The sequence below is a fragment of the Chlorocebus sabaeus genome, chromosome 21 (genome assembly GCF_047675955.1).
Source record: "Chlorocebus sabaeus isolate Y175 chromosome 21, mChlSab1.0.hap1, whole genome shotgun sequence".
In the NCBI taxonomy this organism is placed as follows: domain Eukaryota; kingdom Metazoa; phylum Chordata; class Mammalia; order Primates; family Cercopithecidae; genus Chlorocebus; species Chlorocebus sabaeus.
In genome coordinates this window covers 67489327-67511025 of record NC_132924.1, presented here as the reverse complement: position 1 = coordinate 67511025, position 21699 = coordinate 67489327, and the positions used below count along the sequence as shown (strand labels likewise).

The window sequence follows — 21699 nt, the reverse complement described above, 5'->3', positions numbered from 1 at the left end:
TATGTTATACTCAACAGAATTTTATGGAATCCCCTGACAGTTCAGATAAACTACTAAATGAATGTTTATTAGAAGCATGCATGCAAACGATACATTATAGGGAGGAAACTACTCGAAGCAGTTATTCCACCTGTAAACAAAGTTTGCCTGGGAAGATTTTATTTTATTCCTAGAAAAATGCCATGGATTAGATTGAAAACTAGAGGATATGTCATTGTAATTTTGTTTGTCTGACTCTGAATCTTGTGTAATCAGGAATGTCTATTCTCATAGATTTTGAATTTAGACCAAGTAAAAACTTGACAATAGACTTGGTGTTTGCTTTTCCCAAACATCATAACTTTTGAAAAACTCATGCCATCAGCTGTGGTGAAGACAGGAGATGGAGAAGATAGATAGATAGACAGACAGATAGATAGATAGATAGATAGATAGATAGATAGATAGATAGATAGATAGATGATGGACGTAGATAAATAATTTTATTGGCAATTCTACAGCCTCCTATGAATATCTGCACCACTCTTAACAGATTTTAAGGTTTATTTTGTCATCATTATGAAACCAAAGAATAGGTAGAACTTGCCTAAATTTTCAACAATGGTTTTAACACAAAGTATAACATTTATAACAACATATATTGTATATAATGCCCTTAACTATTTTGATATTAGTTATCTCTTCATTATTAGGATTCTAATCAATAGAAAATTGAAGCATATCAGTTAAAAATCTGTTAAGTTAAAAATCTTAGTTTAAAATATTTTAAGGAATAGTATATCTGAGTAGAAATACATAGTCATAGAATGACAAGCAATCAGAATAACAATGGAACTTACGTTATATTAGTCCTGGGACATCATCAGATGATTCCAGACATGACCTCAATTGCTCCCCATAATATTATACCAGTGTCGTGCATATATGAGATAGTAAATATGGAAGTGTGCTTCTAAACAATTTCCTGATAGTGAATGTTTTAAAACTTATCTGTGACTCTATTTAATAAGTCTGATAAAATTGTAACTAAAAGAAGGACAAATAGGGTGCAAAAAAGAGGAAGAAGAAGGAAAATAAGAGAGAGAAGGACAAAGATAGGGAGAGAGGGAGAGTGCGAACCACCACTACCATTATCACCACCACCATCACAACAACAACAGGGATAGCAATGTTTCAATAGGGTAGTATTATTATTATTATTATTGCTTAATCTTTATTTCCATTAGCACTCTAAGTGAGACACATGAAAGCTTCCTAAGGAAATAGATTTGAGAAAGCCAACTCGCAAATCTAGTGCTTCATTATATCAGCTGCATAAATTGTTTCCTAATTGGACACTTACTCATCTTTTAAACATACTACCAGGTATACAATGTTCAGGTGGAAAACCAGTTTAGGTTAATATGTCATGTTATCTGTTAGCACGGTAGCTGATTACTAAGTAATGCAAATGTTTAAATTACCAAATAAAACCTATATCCTAATAAAAATTAACTTTAATTCTCTAGAAAATACATTTTAAAAATGCACATTTTCAGGTATCATGGAGCATTTAGACTAACATTTTCCTTCATATTGATGTCAAAGAGAAAGAATCAAAGTGACTTATGTCACCAAAAGAAACAGGAAAGAAATATTATTTTAAACACCTACTCACAGCTGTTACCAAAAGTCATAGTAGTTTTACTATCACATCAAATAAAAAAAATCAAAACATTGTCTGTCTTTATTATTTCCCGTATTGTGGGAAAGTAAGTGACCATGCTAGTCGGTGAATTTTCTTCCTTTCTAGTGCACGCGACAAGAGTAGGTTTTGGCGTTTGTTTTGCATTACTGTCATTCTACGAAGAAACTGGAAAATATATAATATTTGTATATATTAATTTCAGAAACCAAATTGCATATTTGTAATGAATATTAAATGCAACAAATTCAAAGTCATAAAGAATTAGATATACTTTTATGTTAAGATGGCTTTTCTGTTAGGCTTATCTTTCAAAATTATAGCATTGAATAAATACATTTATCTGGTTTAGATCTGAATGCCTACATTTACATATGCACATCTTCGTACAAGTCAGACATGCCCACAAATATGCTCCTTTAGTAGTCTGAGCAGTTTTGCTGACCTGTTCCGAAATAGAAAGAAAATTATTAAGTAGAAATTCCCCAAGGGGAATCAAGTTTAAGTAATTTAAATGACAGTCTTGTTTAACTTTGCATTTTTCTATAGGAAGTCATCTCCTGATCTTGTCAGAAAGAATTTTTTTTTCCTTTGTAACTCAATAACTCCCACATATGCCTTTGTTATAGTAGTCACTTCATTTTCAGTTCATTTTCCTTATTTCTCTCTATTACACATAGAACATAGAATTTTGGTTAGTACTTAATGGCCCATTACACATAGAACATTGTTTAGTACTCAATAACAGATAAATGAATGAACAAAAATTATTATTTAAATTCTATTAAGTTTCACATACAGCAATTCTACAAAAGAGTGCAAGGGAATAATTAAGACACAGAGCCAGTAGCTTATCAACACAGAATTTGGTTCCTTTAAATTAGGTGCTTACCGCATGTTCTCACTCATAGGTGGGAACTGAATAATGAGATCACTTGGACTCGGGAAGGGAAACATCACACACTGGGGCCTATTATGGGGGGTGGTGGGGGAGGGATTGCACTGGGAGTTATACCTGATATAAATGACGAGTTGAAGGGTGCTGACGAGTTGATGGGTGCAGCACACCAACATGGCACAAGTATACATATGTAACAAATCTGCACGTTGTGCACATGCACCCTAGAACTTAAAGTATAATAGTAAAAATAAATAAATAAATAAATAAATAAATAAATTAGGTGCTTAATATTAATTTGTCAAGTGGATTTATAATTAAATTATGCAAAAATTAAGTGATAATATTATATATTATGGTCTGTAAAATAGTAAGAAAGCATCTTGCACATGTTACAAAAACAGTAAATATCCACTATTTTGAGTTGACTTATTTATAAAAATCTCAGTTAATTCCAGTTAAGTTGAAAAGTTCTGTTTTGGAAAGATTTCCCCCCACCCTGGCTAAGAAGCATTAATGACAGCTTAATCCTATCACATCTTTTCATGAGAATACTATGTTTTGGCAATGACCTCAATTATAATGCTAGTTTATTCTTTTTCTGAAAGATATACTATGAAACTTTTAACTACTCCACTCCCACAACAGGATGTTCTCCTCTGATTGGCAGGGAGAGTTTGAAGGTGGGCTGGCAGAGACTGTGACCGCAACTGACTGCGTTCTGCAGAATTATAGTAATGATATTGGAAGCCAACTTTCGTGAAGCAGAAACCCTCAAGGTAATTGCCATGTACTATAACTTTTCCTCCCATTTGGAAAACAGAAATAAACAGCACAGCTTCCCCATGAATCTACTGTATTTACCAGTATTGTTTGTGGGGTATACTTTGCCAGTTGACATTACTTTAGTAAACTTATTATTATATGGTGAACACCTGCCCCATAAATATAGAATAGAAAAGCTATATTATATTTGTGTTTGGTGAAATGAAGTGTTACCCAAACTCAGATGTGGTGAAGACCTTTTGTGCTCTCTATATTTATGGGAGCTACATGCCACTTAACACATACCAAATTTGGTAAGCAAACAGGCTTGACTCAAAGTTCAACTTTACATGATCTTTGTGACCGGAGATTGGGTCATTCAGTTTCTAATGTATAGTTTCAACTAAGTTGGAATTCTAAGTATGCTTTAAATTTTAAAAATAAAATGTTAAGTTTCTTACTGAATAGCTAAATATTGAATTGAAAGGCTACTTCTACACTAGATTGATGGAGTTTTCCCTTATTAGTATAGAAAACCATCAGAAGTTTATTTAGATTAGGTATTACTTAGGAAGAGAGCATTAGAAAGTACAGTCTTATATTTTCCTGTAGCAACAGGATGTAATGGTGAGAAAGAACAGAAGCCAGAGATCTGGACTTGTATTTCTGCTACTTTCTGTGTTCTTAGATAACTCACTTCAACTCTCTGAATCCTAATTCTTTGTTTAAAAATACAACTCTATTCTGTAAGTCTGTTTTTTAAGTATTTAGAAATAACATATATAAAGACCAAAAACAATCTCTGGTATAGAAAATTAAAACACATTGTTACCATGATTGCTGTTAATACTACTACTCTTGTACTTTTAGTAAAATATAACTTAATTATTCTAATATTTTACTTTCCATTTGACTTATTGTGAAGATGGAAATAAAGTTATAATTGCAACCATCAACAACAAAGACATTGTTGAATGTCTACTATGTCCAATTGTAGCTGGATGACAGGACTATAAGAATTGTAAAACCAACACAATGTCCAAACCTCTTTCCTCAAGTCAGCTGGTATCGCCACTGAAAAGGAATTTAGTCTGAACCACCTGGAAGAAGATATAGCACTAGAACTGAGGGTCAAACACCTTGAATTGATTATCAACAATTTCTTCATTTTTCAAATAAAAAACTGTGACCTATGAATGTAAAGGTAACTGAGAAACAGTTATTGATTTATACACACACACACACACACACACACACACGTATATATTCCAGATAAATGTAATCTTGGTATTGCTAATTTCATGTTGTACTGCCAAGTTATAAAACAAAACATAAACCAATCTAGTACGCCCATAAATAGAGTCTGGTCATAATTCTCTGCTCTCCTCAGACTAGAGAAAACAATGCTACCAGATAAAAATATAGTGAATGACTGTCTTAACAGCAAAATTGAGGAACCTGTTTCCCCAGTTAAATTCAATGTGAATTTCCTTACTTTTTATTTCATTTAGAAGCAGAATTTTCCATGAAGAATATACTGTAAAGAATGTCTTTATATTATACTCACATTATTAGTCATACTCATGTGCAATGGAATATTCTATAACAATTTTTTAAAAATCTGAGGTAGCTTTACATGAACTAATGTGAGCAAATCCCAAGACATGTTAGGGGAATAAAACAAGATTTTACAACAGTGAGTATATAATTCTATTATTTTTTTCTTGTTCTGGAACGTAGCATGTTTAATTTAATTGTACATTTTATTGTTGTGAAAGCCACATTACATAAAGTTTACCATTTTAACCATTTCTAAGTGTGTGGTTGTCTAGTGTTGAGTATATTCACATTGTTGTGAACAAGATCTCCAGAACTCATTCATATTGCAAATCTGAAACTTTGTACCCATTAAACAATAATTCCCCTTTTCTCCCAAGCTCTGATAACCACCATTCTACTTTTTGTTTCCATGAATTTGACTACGTTAGATATCTCATATAAGTGGAATCATACAGTATTTGTCTTTTAATGACTAATTTATTAAACTTAGTATAATGTCCTCAAGGTTCATCCATATTGCAACATGTGACAGGATTTCCTTTCTTTTTAAGACTGAATAAAATTCAATTTTATGTATATGCCATGTTTTGTTTATTCATTCATCCATTGATGGACATTTGGGCTGCTTCCATCTCTTGGCTAGTTTCATTTTTTAATTGAAAACATATGAGATATGTAATGTCTACATCCATGTATAATTGGATATTTATGATGCAACATATATATATAAACATTTTACCAAAAAATAAGTTTTGAGAGTAGACGAAGATATCATCTTAATTTATTACCAACATTATTTCTCTAGAGGTATAACCACTTTTATCAGTTCATTGTATATCACAAAAATATTTTTTAAAAATGTATGCATCTATGTACATTTAAAATTGAATTATGTATGCTATGAATTGTATTTATTATTCTATTTTTTAAAACTAGCACTCCTTTAGAGTAATATTTGTATCAGTAAATAGAACTTTACCTCATTTATTTTAGCTGTTTATTAAATATATGATTATTCATGATTATGTGGACTGCTTTCACTACTGTGTTATCATGTAACTATTTTTGAAGTATAATACATATACAGAAAAGTATACACACCAGTTAATGTACTTTCACAAACTCAATTCACCTAGATCTGCAAATAGATGATTACCAGCCCCAGAAACTTCCCAGTCACTATGAACTCTGAGTGGCAACCCCTCTCCTGACTTCTAACAACATAAATTAGTGTTGTCTCTTTTTGTACTTCATGTAAATTGAACCATATGAACAACATTCTTTTTTGTGTTTTATTTCTTTCATTCAACATTGTTTGTGATCCTTATTCCTACTGCTGCAAATACTGGCAGTTAGTTTTTTTCATTCTTATTTCTATAAATGCCATTGTATGAATATAAAACAATTTGCTTATTCATTCTGCTTTTGATAACCATTCAGAAAATTTTGATGTGGGCTACTATAAATAGGGCTGCTGTGAGCAATATTGTTCATTTATTCTGGTGTACACACTGCTGTTAGTTCTACAGCTGGCAGTGAAATTGTTGAGTCAACAGAGCATGTACAGATTTAGCTTTAGAAGATCCTGACAAATAATTTTCCAAAGAAAATGTACTAATTTGAATTCCCATCACAGGGTGTAAATAAATAGTTTTATCAGCGGTGTGTGAACCAGAACAACTCCATCTTAAACAGCAGCTGAGTAAAAGGAGGTTGAAACCTACTTGGGCTGCATTCCCAGACAGTTAAGGCATTCTAAGTGACAAGATGAGATAGGAAGTCAGCACAAAATCCAGGTCTTAAAGACCTTGCTGATAAAACAGTTTGCAGTGAAGGAACCAGTCAAAACCCACCAAATCCAAAATGGCAAGAAGACTCACTGCTACACTCCCACCAGCACTATGGCATGAATAATCCACCCCTTGTTTAGCGTATAATCAAGAAATAGCCATAAAAATGGGCAAACAGCAGCCCTCGGGGATGCTTTGTCTACGGAGTAACCATTCTTTTACTCCTTTACTTTCTTAATAAACTTGTTTTCACTTTGCACTGTGGACTCACCCTGAATCCTTCCTTGCCCAAGAACCCTCTCTTGGGGTCTGGATAGGGACCCCTGTCCTGTAACAGTTTCTTCATTTTATTATCACATTTAGTATTTTCTACCATTTTTATTATAGTCATTGGTGAATCTACAATAGTATCACATTGTGACAGATATACGTGTGCTATAATATGCATGCACCATTTCTAGGAATGCATACTGCACTTCAATGATTGCCTATGGTCAGGGAACTAGAATTTGGATGTGAAGTATATAGTAAAACTCACTTCTCACTTTATAGTTTTTGATACTATTTGAAATATTTTAACATGTGCTATATTATCTTTTTAAAGTTTTCCTTTCTTTCATTTCTTTTTTAATTTCTAAGAGAAAAGTAATTTAAGTCTTTGGTATTAGTCTAAAAACCAGTTCACTTTTTATCCCAAGGCCACTGGGAGTTGGACAATCACATGGGAAGTGTAAAGCTCAACTTCTCTTGCCAGCCCTTAAGTTTTTGTGGACAGAGCAAGGAGATGGGAAACAGAACAGAAGTGAGACTGAAACTCCAGAGTAATGTGAAGAGCCAGATATTCATGGCCCTCCCAAATATCGCTTACTCTTCTCTTTACTATCTAATTATTACTGATGTTGAAAGTTTCTTTTTTAAAATATATGTATATGTGTGTGTGTGTGTGTGTGTGTGTGTGTGTGTGTGTGTGTATTCCACTGGAGTCCAGCCTAGAGGTGTATAAGCAACTGTGTCTGCCTCCCTGATACTGGCCTATATTTTCATACTGGCCTGACCTGAAGTGGAAATCAAGAGAAAAGTCATCAAGCTGACATATAGGTATGTGACCAAAATTCCTTGTGCTATTAAAAGAGAAAGAAAAAATAAAGCAAGGAGAAAGTATAGAATTAAGAAGTATGATTTCAAGATTTATTCTTTGATTGAATAAAATTACCCTCAAATGACTCAACTAACAGGTGACTAAGGTTTTACAAGTTGTATTGTTAGGGAACTCATACTTGGAAATCAGCTACCTGTGATTCCCTCAAGAACCTACTGGGCCAAAGCTCATATGATTCTTAAGTACTGTTCAGGTTGCAGAGCCTTCCTTGTGCAGTGGGATAGTGTGTTCCCTTGTGAGTGTAACAGTAAAGATCAGTGACAGGAGATGGGTCAAAGCAATGCATTAATACCACCAGTAGAGAAGAATTCCCCATTAATTCTTTTGACTTTATTGGACTGTTTCTGTTTTCCCTAACATTGTTTGTTGTGTAAGATAGAATGGTTAGGTTTATAATTAGAATTTGGCAGGGGTGCTGTGAGGACTCACATCTGAATTTGATTAAGGGAAATGCATTTTACCCAGAGATGCTGGCCCTAGAATAGGATGACTTAACAGCATGTCTTTGGATTGTTCCTGTTGGAGAGAGGATGAGTACATGTTTATTAAGTAAAATAATTATATTAGGTGGAGCTATTCATGGAATTATACACATATGTGTTAACTAGACAGCTAAAAAATAAAATGTGGAAGATATAATTTAACCCCCTTGTTTACTCACATTTTGTTTATTAACAGCAAGTGTCATCATTTCTGTGGATCCAAGCCTCTACTCCATGTGATTCTGGGTGGCACCAGTGCAATAAGTGCCATCCTATTTTCCCTTTCTAACCTGTATCCAAAAAAAAATAGGTCTGACTTAGCATATTAGCCATCAGTTTGATCACAGTCATTGGCTTATTTATGTGATGTCAGCATAAATTCTTCTCTGGGATTTAACATGTGGGTGCCAAAGGGGAGAAGAGCACATATGGGTGCTAAAAAGGAGAAAATGTGTATTTATAATTAGCAAGGCATACTAAGCTCGGAGGTAACCTGGTTTTAGAACAGGATTATTATAGCTCAGGTTACCTCTGAGCTTAGTATGCTTTGCTAATTGTGTGTGTGTGTGTGTGTGTGTGTGTGTGTGTGTGTGTGTGTGTATGTAGCTTACTTTCCTCTGACTTTAGTAAACTTTGCTAAGAACAGTCTAGAGTCTTGTGTATACATATTACTACTATTTTTTCCAACATGGAGGAAACTTACCTACAATAAGCCAAATGACTAACAACAACAAAAAAGGAAAGCTGATGAAGCCAAGAGACAGAGTGACTGACTACTATGTGTCCCTAAGTTACTAAAGCTTATGTAGCCTCCAAGTAACCTCCGAGGTAGAATTTTCTACAGTCCTATAGCAAAGGAAGAGCTAATCAAATATAGAAACGATGGCTAAGAGACAAGGTAATTAAGTGATGGAAACCTAAGTCTCTGAATCAGTTGGAGGAACATGGATTTTGGCAGTTTGTCATGGGTATTTGGAAAGTCAGGGTCACAGTGTAATTGTACATTTTTATGTAAAGAAAAATGTTTCACCTTGTCACATTCTAAAATTTGTGTCACTGTTATATAAAGATGGACTTATACATATATAACTTTATATATAGCTTGATGCATGGTTTTCTACAGTTTGTCTTTGACTTAAGAATCAACCATAATTTAAGAGGATAATGGATTATTGAATAGTTAGTAAACATTAAATAGTAAAAATATAAAATATGTTAAACATGCCATTGCTTTTATAATCAAAATATGTGCTTACATTAAGTGAATGGAATATTCATATTATGAACAATATGTAGTTATGATTGTCACAGGTAGAGGAGAAGTTTTCTCTTTTGCCAGGCATTTAACACAGCCTAATAACATGGATAGAGAGATAAACACTCAAGAGGAATAATAAATTTATGTTCTGCTGCTATAAGAGGAAAATTTTATGTTTTATTTAAGATTGAAGCTTATGTTGATATTAAAAATTGTGCTTAAAGGTAGGAATGTGAATTAAATTCTTACTGTATTAAGCCTATTTAGCAAGTAAAAATAATTTAGTATATTCAACACATCATGTTTTATAAAGGCTGTATTGAGGAAATGGTTACCTTGCCACCTTAATAGTGGTGTATAATATGAAGCACACCAAAGGTCTAATGCCTTCATTTTATTACTTTTTTCCATTTTCTCAGTTGAAATGACAAAATGAATCTTCCTGGTCTGTGTTTTGAGTGAGTTACAGTCAGTAGCATCCTGTGCTCAAAAAAACAGACTTCACTCAAGGCAAACAGGCGTGGGAGGAAGGAACGTGTGACTCAAAATTCATCTGAACTTAAAAGACTGTCTTTTCCCTCACGCGTCATCAAAATTAAATGTGTTATGTCATAAAGCTTTACCTTCTTACTAAAACTGTGTTTTAAACTGCTTAATTTTGTTGACAAGAGGTGGAGTGGCAGAAAGGAAAGCATATGCATTGATTATTTTTTAGTACACTGGAAGAAAAGACTGCATGTTTAAGCAATATAATTTGTAGGTTTTAAGATTATTTGATAAAAGATAAATCCTCATGGGCTTCAAAAACAGTAAACCTATTAACAGATCTAATATGACTTGAAATCATTTTAAATACAGTGTGTATATTTCCAATGCTTGATTAATAAACTGCTGCAAGTTACTTACCCATTAGCTCATCAAATTGTCTATTATAAGGAGCCTTTGTATATAATGTAATACATGTTTTTAAATGGATTATTTAAGAAATTTGATTTTAATATTCTTTCATTATTTTCTTTTTAATAATAATTGACTCTTAATTATAAATTTCTCATAGTAAAAATGTATATTAACTGAATATGGGTTTTATAACTTTTTTTAGTGCCACTTTAAACTTTTTTCAGGAATTTAAGTCTCTCATAATTTGTAGTCATGAAGAATACATAGTTTATGCTGTTTGTGTATTGGAGATAATGTAGAATGGAATATTATTCAATGACACACTTCACGCTAGTGCTGGTCTCTTTCACTGTAGTGAAGTCACAAATGAATTTGCTAAAATATATTAAGGAGATTTTAGAAGAATAAAATAATAAAGATTTTAAAATTGTTTTCCTACTCACTGAAAGGTTATACTTTTTAATGATACAAAAAGTATTTGGAATATTCTTGCATATGAATTTGTAAAGAAATATTAGTTTCTCTGCAAAGTATTTTAAGTAAAACTCTGCTTGGAAAGAGGTTAGATAAACTTTGGAGGACCCTTCAGGTTCTTGAGTCAGTGATTCTGTGATGTAAGCAAAAAAGCAGTATGGATTTGAAGTGGACATGTTTCAGCCAAGTCCTTCTATGAGCCGAGCCAAGCCAGTCATCTGGTTTTAATGAACCTCCTTTGGAATGCAAAAATTTTAATGTTTTGCTTGGGGCCACTATAGTTTTAATTATTTGTATTTGACATGTATTGAGCAATAGCTAAGCACTAGTGATTACCCAACACAACATTTTATGTGGTGCTTGCTTACTTTAGCCTGAAGTGTAAAATATAAGCATTTTTCAGATAGGGTAAAGGGAAATAATTATAAGGACAGGCCATTGGTATTTCTGATTGAAACTTAAAAACATTTTAGAATAGTTTAGAGTTAATATGACTTACTGCCCATGTTTTTGTACATATTCAGTTATCTTCAAAAATATATATTAAAAAATTCTGAATCATGCAACTTTAAATTAGGAGATTGTGAATACTTGATCATAACCAGATGTTTTGAATCTCTACTAGCTAAAGACAAAAAGAGAAGTAGATTAAATTGCATAAATTAAGAACAGTTACTGCATTGAAATAGAGTGAATTAGTACCTAAATTTTTAAATCCAAGGACCTGGTTTTTAATGTCAAAATGTTTTGCAAATATCCACATAGTAGCTATGGTAATTTTTGTAAGCTCTGATTAGGAAATTATGTAACAACTAAAACTATCATGAGGTCAGTGACATTTTAAAATAAATTTATATGTTTAAAAATAGAAAATATCTAGTCATTTAAAAATAAGTGAATATGAGAAATATTATTTACTAAATCCACAAAAATGTACATAATGATTTTTAGGATACCTTATTGTAACTAAGAACTCCCTGAAGCTTCTTTCATCTTGAGTACCAACATTGTTATTAGAAATTAATCAAACATATTTAATATCTTATTATTATTTAAATAAAGAAGTTCTCAACATCTAACCTATTTAAAAACATATATAAAACTATGTAAATATAAATAAATAAATTTATAACTACAAAACAATGCCCATACTTCTAAATATGTTATATATAGATCATTAAAATGTTTTTTCTTTATCTGTTATAAAAAGCCAGCATATACACTGCTAACCTACATTATAAGAAAATGTAGACTCTGTTAAATCTCATGGATAGATAGTTTTAAAGATTTGTATTTTAGACATGAAAATATTCTTCATCATTTTTATTATGTATAATATAAGGTATTTTTTCATTTAAATTTTTATCATTTTATGGTGCTAATCAGAAATGCTTAAACTAATGCTTTTAAAGCATGGTTATAAGAGTTTGGGTTTGGGCTTACTTCCTTTTGCATAAATGTATTCTGTAGTGAGAAACATGTTTTAAATATATAGACTGTACTTCTCACTGGTTTTACTGAGATTATAAATTATATGCAAAAGAGAATGAATTGAATTATCAAGTGTAAATCTGTCATTACTATTATAAACATCACTTGCTTCTTAACACAGAGGTAATACTCTAATATTAGCCACTAGAAAAAAGATCAATATAGTACCATGAAGTGTAGTGCCCATTCTAAAACCCAAAGGCGCAGTGTTCCAATTTCTTTTATTCTATAAACTCAAGTCAATCAGTATTCATAGCATTCTGCTCCATTACTAACAGTATTCTAAGTTCTGATATGGTGGCTACAAAAGAGGAAATGTAAATGGTTGCTGAATTCACATAAGTGAAAGTATGTGTACTGAGACTGCACTCATCTACTGTAGTTTCATCTACAGTAGTCTCCCCTTAAACACAGTGGATACTTCAAAAATCCCCAGTGGATGACTAAACCATGGATAGTGTCAAGCTCTATACAGTATATACTATGTATTTCCTGTTCATACACACCTGCAATAAAGTTTAATTCATACATTAAGCACAGTTAGACATAGAGAATAACTAACAATTGAATAGAATACTGTAATAATAGTTATGTAGATGTAGTTTTTCTCACTATCCCTCTCTCTCTAAAAATTTCTTATTGTACTATACAACTGGTAGCTGAAACCTTGGAGAGTAAAACCACTGATAAGAGAGGACTACTGTAGCAAAGAAGGAGTAATTTTTCTATGCCAGTTGGCCAGTGATAAGAACTTTACAAGTCTGACTGTATTATCATTACAAACAAGCTGGTAATTCAATACATCTTTATATTAACAGGGGCTGGTGGGATTTCCACTGACCTTCTTTTTTTTTTTTTTCTTTTTCAGTCCAACCAAAGCAATTTCTTTGGATTGTTTATGAAACTTGTATTAGACTTCCTGTTCACAAGTGTCAGTTGCACTAACCAAATAGAGTTGGGTGATTTTTCTTTGCTCATAAAGGTGATAGTTAACATGATTAATACTAGACTATTCCATGTTGGTAGACGAATCTGAATAATTATGATGATAGGTTTTAGTATATTAATGAGGGTTACTTGGGATTACAGAGGATGAATAACAAGAACAAATTGTGTTGACAATACATTCATAGATTTTTATCAACAAAATTAAATAATTATTTTCTTATCATCCCTAGCTTAGTAAGTTATCACTTCATTCTACCAATTTTGAGAGCAAAAACTTTGAAGTCATCTTTGATAGCAATTTTTCTCTTATAGCGCACATCAATTCATTAGCAAATTCTGCCATCTCTGTGTTCAAAGTTTGTACAAAATCCGTGTATTCTCACAGTCTTGACAATTGCCACCTTGTCAATGCACTCGAAGTATAACAATAAACTCCTAATACATGAATAAAGCATGGAATAAAGTACATTCCCAGCATGTAAGAAAATCAGTGGGTGACTGAAACAAAGAAAAAAATGACTAAGGTAGTGTAAAACTATATATGTGTTTTAATATGTTAATAAACAATCATGCTTATTGTGTATATTTATTTTAAACATATTAAATGTAGCCTTACAAAATCTAGAATAAAATAAAATATTCTAATATCGTGCAATCAGTTCATATAATAAAAGCGTTTTTTTTTTTAATATCATATCCATCAGTGATCCTCAGTAATGCTGTATTTCCCAGGATCTGCAGTGATTCAGCATATTTCTCCAAGTTTGCAACATTTCATGACCTGAGTTTCTTAAATTTAAGTGCTAGAATGATTTAGGTATAACTCTCTAAAACTGACTATGATAGATCATAAATGCTGCTTCTCATTTTTTGGAAAAAATTATATTATTTAATATAATTAAATATAAGTTAAAATGACTATTCTTATTAGAAAAATGTATCCATCAAACAATTTTAGGCTTTTATTTTGTAATTTACCATTAAAAACAAAGAAAACTATCTTATAGGACCAATAATGTTGGCCAAATAAGAAATCCACTAGAATTGTTACACATTTAAATCTGGTAGATGAAATGTTTCTTTTTTTGTCTCCATCTTTTTTCTTTTTCTTTTTCGTTTTTTAAAATGAAGTTTCACTCTCCTTGCCCAGGCTGGAGTACAATGGAGCGAACTCAGCCTACTGCAATCTGGGTCTCCCAGGCTCAAGCAATACTCTTGACTCAGCCTTCTGACTAGCTGGGATTACAGGCGCCCGCCAGCATGCCCGGCTAATTTTTGTATTTTTAGTAGAGATGGGATTTCACCATGTTGGCCAGGCTGTTCTCGACCTCCTGACCTCAGGTGATCCGCCCACCTTGGCCTCCCAAAGTGTTGGGATTACAGGCATGAGCCACCGTGCCTGGCTGTCTCCATCGCTTTTTATACTTTATTAAGGTATAATTTACAAATAAAAGTTATATATATTTATGGCATAAAAAGTGATATTTAGATACATGTATATTTGATACATTATAAATTGATTAAATCAAGCTACTTAACATATTCATCACTTCACATACTTTTTTTTTGTAGTGAGAGCATTTAAGATTTGGTCTCTTAGCAATTTTATGTATTAAAAACTTTATTATTAACTATAGTCAGCATGTTATATATTATATATTCATAATTTATTTATGTAATTGTAACTTTATATACTTTGACCAACATTTTGCCATCCCCCACACCCAGCCACTGTCAACCAGCATTCTACTCTCTGCTTCTATAAATTCAGGTTTTTTAGTTTCTACATGTAAGTGAGATCATGCAGTACACATCTTTCTATTCCTGGCTTATTTTACTTAACAATGTTCTCCATGTTCATCCATGTTGTGTAAATGAGAACATTTTATTATTTTTATGGCTAAATAGTATTTCATTTTGTATATAACCACACTTACATATCCATTCATCTGATGATGGACACAGGTTAATTTCGTATCTTGTTTATTGTGAATAATGCGGCCATGCACAAGAGAGAGCAGCCATCTCTTTGACATACTGATTTCATTTTGGGGGCGATATACCTATATACCTGCACGTGGGATTGCTGGACAATAGAGTAATTCTATTTTTAATTTTTTGAAGAGCCTCCATTCTATATTCCATAATGGTTGTACTAATTTACATTCTCACCAATATGGTACAAGGGTTCTCTTTTCTCCACATCTTCCTCAATACATGTTATGTTTTGTATAATAGCTAGTCTAACAGATATCTCGCTGTTGTTTTAATTTGCATTTTGCTGATAATTAGTGATGTTGAACTTTTTTTTTTCATATATCAGTTGGCCATTTTTATGTCTTTTCGTTATTAAGTTCTTATAAAATGTATAGTTTGCAAGTATTTTCTCCAATTTTTAGGTTGTTTCTGCATGCTATTGATTGTTTTATTTGCTATGCATTAAATATTCTGTTTGATGCAATCTCTTTTGTCTATAATTGCTTTTGTTGCCTATGTTTTTGGGTTCATGTACAACAAAATACTGTCCAGACCAATGTCAAGAAAATATTCTCATAGTAGTTTGACAATTTCAGGTCTTATGTTTAAGTCATGAATTCATTGTTTTAATTTTTTGCATATGGAGTGAAATCAGGTTCTAATTTCATTCTCCCGCATGTGGATATCTTGTTTTCCAAAACCATTTATTGAAGAGACTATTTTTTTTTTCCTGTGTCCATTCTTGGCAAGTTTGTTGAAGATTAATTGACTATACATGTGAAGATTTATTCTTAGGCTTTCTGTTTTGTTTCATTTTTCTCTATTCCTGTTATTAATGCCAGTACCATCTGTTTTGATTAGCGTGGTTTTGCAGTAAATTTTGAGATAAAGAAGTGTGATGAAAGTGTGATGCCAGCACTTTTGCTCTTTTTTGTGCAAGATTGCTTTGACTTTTTTGGCATCTTCTTTGGATTTTACAAATTTTAGATTTTTTTCTATTTCTGTAAAAATTGTTACTGTAATTTTGATAAGGATCGCATTGATCTGTATATTTCTTTGGGTAGTATGAACATTTTAATAATATTAATTATTTCAATCCATGAACATGGGATATCTTTTCATTTATATGTCTTGTCTTCAATTTCTTTCATACATGCTTTATAATTTTCAGTGTATAGATCTTTCACCTTCTTGGTTATATTTATTTCTAAGTGTCTTTTTAAAATGTCATTATAAATGAGACTCTTTTCTTGAGTTTTTAATCAGATAATGTATAGAAACACAATGATTTTTGTACATTGATTATATATCCTGCTACTTGACTTGATTAGTTTATTAGTTCTAACAGTTTTTCATTTAAATGGTATTTATTATCTTTCAGTTTCCAGGTGCTGTTCTTAGTCCAGTAATACAATGACGAATAAGATAAAGGCCTTTATTTCAGAGCTGACACACACTATACGTAATGTATCAAAAATGGTTCTTGCTATATTTCTGTTTATTTGTTTTTATTTGCAAGAATATAGATAGCATCTGCTTTGATATAAAACTTTTATGTGTCTTACACAGTTGATTTATAAATGTTCTATCTATAAATATAAAACAATAAATTACTAGTAACAGTTGGCTTAGGAAAACTTTTAATCATGTCCTACATTTTACAACTTGTAATTTCTACCAAATGTTTGCATTTTTATTAGTCTTATTAAATATAATAAATATTTGCCTGACTTAACATATTTTAATTGAATTCTTCATATGTTTTTCAGAAAGCTAATTATGGTTTTCCATGTGATTTTTCTTTCATATATACAGTATTATTTAAAATAATTTTTTATAAAATAAGCCAAGTGGTTTTTATTGTAATGTATATGTTACATTAAGAAATAATATACATTCTCTAATGCCATTTTATATGCTATCTTCTAAGCACTAAGTTTATATTTACCAGGAAAAGGTTCAATTTGGTGACTTAAGTAATTTCTTTTCTATTCCTTATTTAGAGTTGGCAGTAGTGTAGGCGTATGTCTGGGCCATTCGCCCAACTATGCCAGTGGTTCCCTTTCATTTTCTTTCCCTGATTCAGCATCAAGCATGAGTTACATATGGTCACCAATCTTCTAGACAAAAAATAGCTAAAGAAGAGTAAATTTTTCCACTACATTACTCATCTGGGACTCCTCTCTGTGGTCAGTACCTGTATGGAAAAAGAATTAAAAATGTGTTTTCACTGATAACAGTCCTTCAAACATATTATTTTTTCAAAAATCATCAAACCACAAAGATAGTTCCAGTCAGACATCCAGATGTTTACTCTGAGTCAGACAGTAGCTATCAAACACTGCGGTAAGGGATTCCCTAAGTAGGTAACCAAGTTTCTGTACACAACAAAGGCTCTTAGACATGGATTTGAGTAACTAAGTTTTATTTAGTTTGCTGACTTTTAAGTTTCATTCCATGACTTTTTTGACTACTCTGTACAAAATTTGGAGCTATTTTTATAATAAATACAATGTGGAATAGAGCGAGTTTCCACAATGAGGTAGTTCATAGATGCATCAGATGTGCTTAAGAAACTATAAAAATAGCTAAACACCTAGACACATTATAATTAGCATCATCAGGTATCATTGGAACAATTTAGAGGATAAGGGTATCACATATGTTTGAAAATATCAGGAAGTCTTCACAAAATTGATTCTACACTTTATGAGACTGAAGAATTTCAACACAGAGAAAGAATTTCAACACAGAAAAAAATTTCAACACAGGTGACTTTTTAGGGAGAAGCAACGTTATGAGCTTGCATTAGACTTTTGTGACCATAGGACATTATTAGGATTAAATCATGAAAACTATGCAGAGCTTTAATTTTGGATGCTGATTTGGGCAATTTTTATTTAATTTGGTAGCCTTTTTTTAGTATAATTACATTTTCTAAGTATGATCTAGAAAATTTAATCTGAAGATTTGCATAGAATGAAATAACATCAGGTAAGAATAAAGAAATGAAACCAACGAGGAGATAATGAGACCAATGAAGAGATAAGAGACCAATGAGGATGCAATACAAAGTACAAAAAAAAAAAAAAAAAAAGAGAGAGAGAGAGAGAGAGAAAAGAAAGGAAAGGAGAAATGTGTTGACAAAGTAGAAATTATACTGCCTAACTGGCTAAGAAATACGTTTGACAAATTATGCTAAAAATTTCTGTTAGTTTGAATTGGGACTTGTATATTGCAGATGTTTTTATTAGATTGAGAGGTAGGGTAGTAGACTTGGCTTTCAGCCTACTAAGTTTGTAGTTCCATGAGTTCTTCTGGGCAGTTTATCTAGTAGACATTTAAAATTAGAGAACTGAAAGCCTCTAATTTTGTTATGCAAAATTGTCGTCTCTTGCCTATGGTACCACAAAACAGAAAAGGATAATTTTCTTTTGTAACACAGCTTGGACCCCACTGCTATGGTGCTGTGCGCAGGGTCACCTAAACCTGTTCTGTTCTTCCAGAAACTGCAGATAAAGGGAACCCAGAAAACTGTCAAGCTGGCAAAAGCATACTAATTATTTAGCAGCCAGACTACTGGTCTCCCTCTCTCTGCCTCAGCCAGTTGACTGAATGATAAAAATCACTGTTTGTCTTCTCTGCAAGATTCTGATTAATGGGAAAAATGATTTGTGAGACTAGTATTAGGCTCTAGTAAGTCTGATGTACTTTGTGCTATAAATTTGTCTTGTGTTATTCTGTCATAAAGAGGGTTAACATAGGATACAATACAGGCCTGGGACTCCTATAACCTCGTGTTCAAGCTGACCTTGCAGATTGGTCAATTAAAAAACATAGCTGCATTTCCCTCGGGCAAAAAACTGGATATAGTTTCCCTCTTGTCTTGTCTTGTATTTGCAAGAGCTTGACTTTGTGACCATGTGGGGATACTCTCTCTTGGTGTCTGCCATCCAGAGGGTGGGAAGTTTCAGGTTCATATTAGGTTACTGGTCTGAAAGGACCAAGAGTCGATGAGATGCATTAGCACATTCTTCATCCCAAATGTGTCAAGCCCTCTGGTGAGTTTTGTTTTAAAATGTCCCATACTATGGGGTTTTTGCCATCTTTTGCTATATTAAGCCCCTTTCTGAGGGTGACTTTTTGGGGATCGTGAGGATGCCTCCTCTATGATCTCTCCAGAAATACCTCTTCCATAGTTGATAAGAACCTGGAACATCACCATCTGAATTTTAAAAGGGCTTTTGGATTGAGTTACTATTTGAACTAAGTACACCACTGAAAGAAAAATATTTTTATAGCTATTTTATTCTCAACAATTGAATAAAAAAGTTTAAACTTAGAAAATGACATATAATAATGTCATGGCTAGCCTTAGAAAATTCTCTTGGGCAGTTAAAATTTTTTGCAAGCTTTAAAATGGTTGTTCTAGACTTCTTTTCAGAAAAGTTCTGGCAAATGCCCAATGCTGTACGTTGGTTGCTAAGGCTTTGCCCTTTCATGATGGTGGCCTGGGTTCATATCTCTGGGTTCATGGACAGCTTCTGATCTTCAGTCTTGCACCATCTCATCTTACAGTGGTTCCCTCCTTCGGTAGATTCAGGATTTGACGTAAAAATTGGATCCTTGACTTTTGGGGATCTGTTCTGCCTTACACTTATCCCTCCCCATTAGGCCTAGAAACTGCATGCTCTCCTAGTGCTGCTCCTTACAAGATTCCACCCTAAAGCCAGTAATGCAATTAAGAAACTTACATCTAAGAAAATCACCACAGGTAAGGATATCCTTATTTTGGCCATGTGAACTTCTACTCATACCATTTTCCCTGAGTTTGGGTAAAACATTATCTGTCTTGTTTCACTTAAGAGTTACCACTTCAGAAATGCAAATTTAGAGTTGTCTAGCTGACATCTGTCTAGGACAGGGGACAGGTAATTAAGAGACTAGTGGCCTAAAATGAGGAAGAGAAACTTAAAAACTGGCAAATGAAGAATCTTATAACTCTACCAGATCTGCTTTTTCTGTTCATTTACATGTGCCATGTGAGTGATGTTTCACAACCAAAATTATATTAAAAAGTTCCAATTAATTAGCTTAAAGAAAAATTAGCACTTAAACATTTTCTCAAAAAATAGAAATTTTAACCCAAATGCATTTTAGTTCACATAACCTTAGTAAACTTCAAAATATACTTTTTAACATTAGTAAAATAAAATTAAAATCTTTTCATAACTTAGACATGATTTAAAGTATACAGGTCAGTTACTATCTTTTCTAGACATTTTAAGGTCATAAATTCCTTATATAACACTTTTTGATAACTGTTTAACTTGTCTGTTTTACAGCCGTTAGATTCTAGGAAACACCTGGGTACCTATAGAGTTAGCCACGTCCCTTGGCTGTGCTGAGAAAAGTCAGACATGGTCAGCAGTTCTATTTTTGTCCTGCATTCTGCAATCTAATAGATTAAAAAAAAGTTATTTACTTGGTTGATGGGTGGAGCAAGATGTCCGACAGAAGGCTCCACAGACTGTCCCTCCATCAAGGACACTAATTTAACAACTATCTGTACAAATAAGCACATTCATAAGAAACACAAATCAGGTAGGCACTCACAGTACCTGGTTTTAACTTCATATTGCTGAAATAGGTACTGTAGAGGAAAGCAAAACAGTCTTGAATAGTCAATGCCACTCCTTTCCCATGCCCCTGGCAGGGGTGCTGTGGTGATGAGAGTGTTTCTGTTCCTTGTGTTGAGGGAGAGCCAACAATTGTGATGCACTGAACCCAGTGTTGCCCTCATTATAGCAGAAAGCAAAACTAGATCAAACTCAGTCTCACCCACGAAGGGTGCATTTAAACCAGTCATAGCCAGAGAAGAATCACAAATCTCGGTGGTTGGAAATTAGGTTCCTATACTCCTCGCTACCACAGGATAAAGTACTCTGGGGTGGCAAATTAATCTGAAACATAGTTGAAGCCACTAGAGTTGCAATGCCTAGGCAAGTTTTAGTTCCAAGCTGTGCCCAGGTACTACACTGAGGACCGTGGGTGAGATGCTGAGACTTGTTGGACTCAGGTGAGAGCCAGAAAGTTCCCAGCTGTGGTGGCTATGAGGCAATACTCTTTCTGATTGAAAATAATAGAGAAAAAAGTAAAGGAGCCTTGTCTTGCACCTTAGGTACAAGCTCAGCCACAGTGGGGGTAGAGCACCACGGAGGCTCCCGGTATCCCAAATTCTAGGACTTGACTCTTGGATAGAATTTCTGAACCTACCCTGGGCTGACCTACCCTCACCTGAAAGGTGAGTACC

At 33.0% G+C, this 21699-nt stretch overlaps 1 long non-coding RNA gene across 1 annotated transcript in view; it reads left to right on the top strand.

Moving 5' to 3' along the window:
- LOC119626184 (uncharacterized) overlaps positions 1 to 17231 on the top strand; it is a 70191-nt gene extending 52960 nt beyond the window's left edge. Inside the window, exons 3-4 of the long non-coding RNA XR_005242342.2 lie at positions 3253 to 3361; positions 16768 to 17231. This is a non-coding gene — a long non-coding RNA (uncharacterized lncRNA). The remainder of the gene's footprint in view (positions 1 to 3252; positions 3362 to 16767) is intronic.
- The last annotated feature ends 4468 nt before the right edge of the window (positions 17232 to 21699 follow it).